Source organism: Marmota monax, unplaced genomic scaffold, assembly GCF_021218885.2.
Source record: "Marmota monax isolate L192 unplaced genomic scaffold, Marmota_monax_Labrador192_F-V1.1 WCK01_AAM20220418_F8-fsc00008, whole genome shotgun sequence".
Classification (NCBI taxonomy): domain Eukaryota; kingdom Metazoa; phylum Chordata; class Mammalia; order Rodentia; family Sciuridae; genus Marmota; species Marmota monax.
In genome coordinates this window covers 11,790,558-11,799,180 of record NW_026694432.1, presented here as the reverse complement: position 1 = coordinate 11,799,180, position 8,623 = coordinate 11,790,558, and positions in this window count along the sequence as shown.

Here is an 8,623-nt window from a genome sequence, read left to right as displayed (position 1 = left end):
GTTGGTCTCAAACTTGTGATCCTCCTGCACCAGGCTCTCAAGTCGCTGGGATTACACCACCAGGCACCACTGCGCCTGGCTCCAGGCATCAGGGTTTTATGAAGTTCCCCAAATGAGACCAGCGTGTAGCCAAGAACAAAAACCATTTGTCTGGATTCTTCAATCCTCATTGATGGATAGACTGTTCACTCCTCACTAGGTCAGAGTTCCATGGGATGGAAATGGTGACAACATGGAGTCTTGCCTGTCTCCTGCTGGACAGGGCAGCCAGGCCCTGGGGCAACTAGTTGAGGAAGCTGTTAGAGTGGAAACTACCCTCCTCGGTCCTGGGCCTCAGATCAAAGGAAGGGACCCGCGCTTGCACAGGTTACTGTCACAAACACATCTGTAGAGCTCCCTGCCCTGGGGATACTTCCCCATGCTGTGATGCCCAACTCTGGGGCTTTGGCAACTTCTGCAGAATGATGATGACAATTCTGTGCTTTGGCAACTCCTGGGGGACAATGATGACAATTCTGATCTTTAGCAACTCCTGGGGAATGATGGTGGTTTCAGTGAACACAGAGAGAAAAACGAGGCCTGTCCCCAGATTGCCCTGGGCCCTGGGGAGGCTCCCAAGGCCAGCCTCACCTCAAATGTCGGAAAATGACCCATCTGTGTCCTACTTGGGCAGTGCTTCCCTCACACACTGTCACCAGAACTCTGCCTGCTTCAGGGAACCTCAGGCCAGTGCTGGGAACAGCTGTTCCCCTGGAAAGGCTGCAGTCAGCCACCTCGCAGAGGCTGCTGGCTCCCAACAGCACCTAGCCCTTGCCAGGTGCTTTCCTCACCAGGGCTCATTTCATTCCGGGGGTTCCCAGAGCGGGAAACGGCCTCCACTGCACCGGGGGGAAACTGAGGCACAGGGGGTTATGCGATTTGCCTGGAATCCATTAAGCGTAAAAATCTCAGATGTGACCTTGGGGAATTCACGTGACCTTCTATAACCTGCATCTTTATCTGTAAAACATGGGAAATGTTCACAGGGTTGTTATAATGGATAGAAAGCACTAGGTGTAAGAATGAAACGGAGAACCCACTTGGTAAATGGCACTCAGAAGATTATTCTCATAGATTCCCAAATCCTTCTTTCCCTTTCACTCCACTGCTTCTCAGAAGAAAACCACTTACATTTGAATGATTTTGTTTAACACTTCTTTTTTTGTGGTGCTGGGGATTGAACCCAGGGCCTTGTGCATGTGAGCTATAGCCCCAGCCCTGTTTAACATGTTTTAATGTATATTAGCCCAGTTCATTTTTACAGCAGATAAAACCTGTAATTAAGCTATGAATTCAAAACTTTGTGGGTCTTTTGTTTGTTTGTTTGTTTGTTTTGTTTTTAATGAAGATGTTGACCCAGAAAGGTCAAGTCATATGCGCAGGCCCCACAAGTCTGAGTGGCAGAGCTGGGTCAGGAACCCAGATGTCCCGACTCCCTGCCCGGGACTTTCTCTACCACACAGCAGCCGCCGCAGAGGGTTGTGGTCTACCAGGCCTAAGAGAGGTTACGCCCTGGCTTCTCTGGGAAGGAGGGAGTGGGGGAAGCCTGAGGTGGGAGGGAGGCTGAGAGGAGGGTGGAGCTGGTCCTTGATGTGGTGACTGAGCCCAGTCAGGGCTGTCTCCACAGTCCTAGGGTTTGGCTAAGACAGCAACCACCACTTCCGCTGGTGTGGCAATGCCGGGTGGCTCTGGTCTGCCACGCGGGATTGGGGCAGGGATGATGCTCTGCCCAGTCTGGCCTGTGGCTCTTTGCCATTGGGGATGGGTGGTCCTCTCCTCTCTTTCACCTCCACCAGGCAGCCTAGCACTGAGGCACAGGCAGTCAGGGAACTCACCCTGAGCCCAGCAGGTACCTGACAGAGGAGTAAATGGGCCTTATCCCCAAGTCCCCCAGCAGGAAGATAAAACCTATCATTAAGCCAGGTGTGGTGGTGCACACCTATAATGCCAGTGGCTCAGGAGGCTGAGGCAGGAGGATCTAGAGTTCAAAGCCAGCCTCCAGCAAAAGAGAGGCGCTAAGCAACTCAGTTGAGACCCTGTTTCTAAATAAAATACAAAATAGGGCTGGGGCTGGGGCTCAGTGGACAAGTGCCCCTGAGTTCAATCCCAGTACCAACCAACAAACCAACCAACCAGCAAAAAAAAAAAAAAAACCCTAATTAAGAACCTGCTGGGTGTGGGGCTTTGAATGAATCAGCTCATTTCATTTTCACAATAGCTCAATGAGTCAGGTATTATTATCTTCACATTACAGGTAAGAGAGGTAAAGCCCAAGGCCCATAGTCCTAAGGTAGAGTCAGGCTTATGCCAAAGTTTGTGGTCATTCCAGGACATTGTCACTTTCCTGGAGGTCACAGCCCTCAGCAGCCAGACAGTTCTACCAAAGCCATCACCCCAGCACACACACACACACACACACACACACACAGCAGGGTCCACCTTCTCCACGCCACTCTGATGTCTCTGGACCTCTGTGCCAGTTCTACTACCTGGTTCAATTTCCAGATGGGCTGAGTCCTTTAGCTGGCAGGGATGTAAGGATGGGCATGAAAACATAAAAAATGATCAAAAAATACAAGTAACAGGCCAAGAAAGGGTTATTATTTTAAAAATATATTTTTTAGTTGTCAATAGACCTTTATTTTATTTATTTATATGTAGTGCTGAGAATCGAACCCAGTGCCTCACACATACCAGGCAAGTGCACTACTGCTAGGCCCCAGCCCCAGCCCCGAGGAAGGGTTATTTTGACTAGGGAAATAAGACAAGGTGCCATGGAGGAGAGGGTGCTTGAATTAGGCTTGGAAAAAGGTAGTTCTCTCTTCTTATAGCAGAGACCAATGTCTTGCCGTCAGGGTGGAGTGAGGGCTGTTTTCTCTGGCCGAGACCCCAGGCTCTCCACGGGGACAGGCAGCCTATTTCAAGCAGATGCATTGACTAGAAGTCTTTTCTGGAAAATGCTAAGAAGGGGCCAGGAACTGCTGATGACTCAATGAGTTGGGACTGGCAGACACCTCTTTAGGGCCTATAGAGATAATGTCACATAATAGGGATTGAATGTTACCACAAGATTGGGTAAAGAGGAAACTCTGGGAGTGGGGAAGGACAGATTTCTCTCATTGACAGGCAAGTAACCTGCTCTGTGTGGCTCAGACTTGGACTTGGAGGAGAGAGGGGGTCTGTCCTATAGTTCTGCCTGCTTAGCTACATGCAGCAGAACCAGAGGAAAGCAGGGCAGAACTGGCAACATGATTTACACGGTCATGCACAGTGAAAATCTGGTCCCCCGTTTAAAACTATTATGAATTTCAGGAGGACAACAGCACAGAATCAAAAACCAAGCTCAGGGACCCTTGCAAGCATGGGCTACATGCCCATGAAGCCAACCAAGGGATGAGGCCACCGGAGGGCAGCAGAAGACAGGAGTCTTCTGGCTTAGCCGTCTCCTGACCAAAGTGAAGGGAACCCAGAAACACAAGCAAATAACTAGAGGCACAACCTGGAGCCACACTCAACCTTTCCTAGAGAGGGAGCATGCTCCTCCAAGGCATTGGTAGCTTTCACAGGTCCCCAGGCCACCTCAGCCAGCCAGCAGCCTCCCAGAGTCTAGGTCTTGCCCATTTTGGAGGATATAAACTTCATCTCTGGGTTGGGGGAGCTCTCAATGCTGGGAAAGGATGTCACACTTGGAGACCATCTGGGCAAGAGGCCTCTAGAGCTGTTCCTTTAATTTATGGAACTGACAACCAAGGGTAGGGGCCTTTGGCAAGTACAAAGGGTGATGGCCAAGAAAAGAATCAAAGTAACAGTAATGGGCTCTGTTGGCACTGTCCGCTGGGTCCCTGTCCTGGAGTTCGTGTGGCTGGGAAGCCTGATGTCTGTTTCAGCAGTGGGATCAAAACCAGCTTTCAGAGCAACGTGAGCCGGGGTAATTTTTAGCACAGATGTAACTTTCTAGTTCCTTTTTCCTATCCCTCATTTTTCAGTTGCCTTTAAAGAGGCCGCAGAGAGCTGAAAAACAAATCCAAGTTTAAAGAGACAAGTGCAAAAATGCAAACTGGGCAAGGGGACAGAGCCGCCAGCTGGACAAAATGTGCCTGGAGAACAGCATCCTCTGCTTGGCAGGTGCCGGGGATTTATGGCAGAGTTTTGCAGACGTTTCATCACGTTACAAGCCAGCTCAGGAGACCCTCATAAAACTCTGCTTATATGAAAGAACAAACTAGCTGATAAAAGTCAGCTGCTGCCTATAAACGCCCTGTGGGGATTGCAATTGAGTAGTGGATTTATTAGTCTGGGCTTTCTGTGCAAATTAAGAACCACTCTGCACGTTTCAATCAGCAGAAGAGCCATAACAGGGATGAGCTGCTCCCTGCTCACAGGATGGTAGATGGCCGGTGCTGTCCCTGTCTCCATGACTTGATCTATAGACACCAGAGAGTCTCACTCGGGATCTAGTCTCACAGAAAAAGAATCAGGCACCCACTCTGTCCTCTGCACGTCCCTCATGACAGCCCTCCTCAAAGAAGCATGCTTATCTACTCAGCCTCCAAAACCATGTTTTTTGTATCATCAATGACCAGTTCCATGCTGGACATACAGAAGGCCTCAGAATGAATGAGTGTGGATGTGACAGACATAATTATTATTACTTCATTCTTTTTTCTTTTGGTACTGAGGATTGAACCCAGGGGTTCTTAACCACTGAGCTACACCCTCAACCCTTTTTGTTTTTCATTTTTTAAAAATATTTATTTTTTTTTAGTTGGACACAATATCTTTATTTTCTTATGTGGTGCTGAGGATCGAACCCAGGGCCTCGCATATGCTAGGTAAGCGCTCTACCACTGAGCCACAACCCCAGCCCTTGTTTTTCATTTTGAGACAGGGTTTCACTAAGTTGCTTAGAGCCTTGCTAATTTACTGAGGCTGGTCTTGAACTTGAGATCCTCCTGTTTCAGCCTCCCAAGTGGCTGGGATTACAGGTGTGCACCACCATGCCCAGCAATGCTAAGGTGTCTGCTGGAACTGGGGACTTGCTACATGTCCTGAGCAATGAGAGAAAGGTATGAAGAAATGAGAAAGTTATGAAGACTAGTTTCTTCCCGAGAAGGGCAACCTTTCCGGGCTATTCTACCCAATCATCCCTCTTTGCACTGACACTTTTTCTCAGGATTAAGGCTGTTTCTTAGTGACTCTGCAGTAGAAATGAGGGGTTCTTTGGTACGAATGTAGGTACCCAGCCCCTTCCCACACATATGGATCATGGTCCTTGGGGCTGGGGCTCCAATATGCCCCATCAGATACCAGTTTCAGAAAAATGGCTTTCTTCTGCACTATGTAGAAACCAAGAAGCCTTCCAGGAATGAGGAGGAGAGGAGAGTGCCCAGAAGGACACTTAAGGACTGGCTTTTTTCTCCCAGGCCCTGGCATAAAGGGTAAAGTGTAAGTCTCTGGCAGACAGCCCCAGGATTCACTCCAACCATCTTGGCTATGGGATCAGAAGGGAGAGTAACTGGCAAGGTTGCAGCTGCCCTGGAAGAGCCCTGGACACTTCATGTGCCACTGCCAAGAAAGAGGGGGTAGCTCTGTGCTAGGGGAACCACATCCTGTGCAGAACTGTGTGTTCAGAAAGCTCAAGCAGGTGTTAGGTGTTTTTGCCTTTTGTGGCAGAAAGGGGACAATGTTCAGGGGAAAAGATTCTTTCACCAGAACCAACCCCTAGTGAAAATTCTGACAATGTCATTGATAAGCTGTGGACACCTAGAAAACTATGTTCAATAAATTATGGTATACCCACACATTGGCAAAAGGTATGTAAATCTGTTTGGTTTTTTTTTTTAATGAAGCTGGGCACAGTGTACACACCTATAAGTCTATGACTCAGGAGGCTAAGGCAGGATTGCCAAGTTTAAGGTCAGCTTAGCAAGGCCCTGTCTCGAAATATAAATAAATAAATAAATGTGCTGGGGGACTGGGGTTGCGGCTCAGTAGTGGAGCACTTGCCTAGCATGTTGAGGCACTGGGTTTGAATCTCAGCACCACATAAAAATAAATAAAGATATTGTGTCCATCTACAACTAAAAAATATTTTTTAAAAAAAAGTGCTAGGGATTTAGCTAAGTGGAAGAGCATTCCCATAACTGAAAAAAGAATTTTTAAAGGAAGCTATTGTATTCATATAGAACAAATTCCAAGATATAGTAATTTTTAAAAAAAAAAAAAAAAAAAGGTACAAAACTGGGCATATAGCACATTACTATTCATATAAAAATGAGGGAGAAAAACAAAAACATATTTGCTGAATTAGGTATCCACTACCTTGGAAAAAATTACCCCAGAACAGCAATTTAAGCATTCATTCTCAGTTTACATGGGTCAGGAATCCCAGCTCAGCTTAGCTGTGTCTTTGGCTCAGGTCCTTGGAAGAGTGTGGTCAAGCTGTCAGCTAGGGATGTGGACCCATCTAAAGGCTCAGCTTGGGGAGGGAGGATCTCCTTCCAGGATCCTTCCAGATTGCTGGCAGGCATCAGCCTCTCACCCCACGGGCTGCCTCACAGCATCCCAGTTGACTTCCTCAGGGTGAGTAATCAGAAAGATAGAGAGCACCAAGATGGAAGTCGCAGTCTTTTTTCATAACACATTTTCAGAAGTGACATCCACCACTTTGTAGTATTCTATTCATTAGATGCAAATGTGCAAGCCAGCCCATGCCAAGGGGAAGGGAAGGCCCAAGGGCATGGATGCTAGAGGTAGGAGAGTTGGAGGGCATGGTAGGGGACACCCACACCACACTTACACAGGATGCACTGGATACATTAAATATTGGCTGCCTCCAGGGCAGAGAACTGGGTAAATGTGGGAGAATTCTCACTGAGTATGCTTTCATATCTTTATGATTTTATACAATGTGGATGTATCACTTATTCAAAAATACATCAAATTTGAATTTTAAAAGAACAATTTAAAAGTTGGCAATTTAGGGCTGGGGATGTGGCTCAAGCGGTAGAGCGCTCGCCTGGCATGCCCAGGGCGCTGAGTTCAATCCTCAGCACCACATAAAAATAAAATAAAGACGTACCCCATTTGAATCAATGTATGATATGTCAAGATCATTGTAATGTTTTGAGCAACTAATAAAAAAATTTAAAAAAATAAAATAAAATAAAGATGTTGTGTCCACCAAAAACTAAAAAATAAATATTAAAATATTCTCTCTTTAAAAAAAAAGTCGGCATTTTAACAGAAGGAAAACGGAACAAAATTTGAAAACAATTATACTTAAATAATAGTTATTACTAAGTACTATAAACATTGTTTCTATTTAGTCTTTGCTTGTTTCAATGAAGCTTTAAAAGCTATACATACAAGACAGTTTGTGTTGCTTAATGTATATTCTAAAAATGCATCATTAGTGGATTTTGTTATTGTGTGAACATCATAAAGTATATTTACACAAGCTAAAATAGACTAGAATGTCACTGATGTAATCTTTTCTTTAACTACTGAGCTACATCCCCCAGCCCTTTCTGGTTTTTTTTTTTTTGTGTGTGTGTGTGGTGCTAGAGATTGAACCCAGGGCATTGTGCATGTGAGGCAAACACTTTACCAACTGAGCTATATCCCTAGCCCATTATGTTTTTATTTTGAGACAGGGTCTTGCTGAGTTGCTTAGGACCTCCCTAAATTGATGGGGCCAGCTAAGAACTCATAATCCTCCTGCCTCAGCTTCCTGAGATTGTAAGCATGCACCACTTGCCCAGCACTGATATAATCTTATGGAGCAACTCTCAATATGCAGTCCTTAATTGACTGAAACATCATATGGCACATGATTGTACATATGTGTACACATACACACAAACACATAACCCATGTGTAGAACAAAATACAGATTCCCCCCTTTTTTTTTTCCAGGGGGGTAGGTACGAGAGATGAACCCAAAAGTGGTGTTCTACCACTGAGTTACATCCCCACCCCCTTTTATTTTTTGAGACAGGGTCTTGCTAAGTTGCCAAGGCTGGCCTTGAACTTGTAATCCTACTGCCTTAAACTCCCAAGATACTAGGATTACAGTATGCTTCACCATGCCCAGTCAAAATACAAACTCTTGAGTCAGGATTCAAGATCCTTCAGCATTTGATTCGTCTGCTGTACAGACTTATTTTCTGCCATTCTTTCATCCTTCTATGAACTCTAGTTACTTGCTATACTGAACTATTAACATCTGCCAGTTCTAGGGGGTAAAAGCCATAGCCCAATGCCAGGCACACAGCAAACTTTCAATTAAGACTTAGCTTACATTCTTAATCAAAGCCTGCCTTTGCCTAAACTGTCCCATGTGGAATGCGCTGCACCCCTCTCCTGGCCCCAAGGAACATTCCTCTCAAGGCTAAATCAGATGTCACTGTCGCCATGAAGTAATCCCACAGTGGTTAGTCATCACCCCTATTCTCCCACAGCACTCTTTCTTTACCTCAACTATAACACTTTTGTTACAGTATTGCAATTTAAATCTACAACTGATCCCTGGATGATCAGTGTCAATATTACCTGGGAATGCAGTAGAAATGCAGAATCTTGG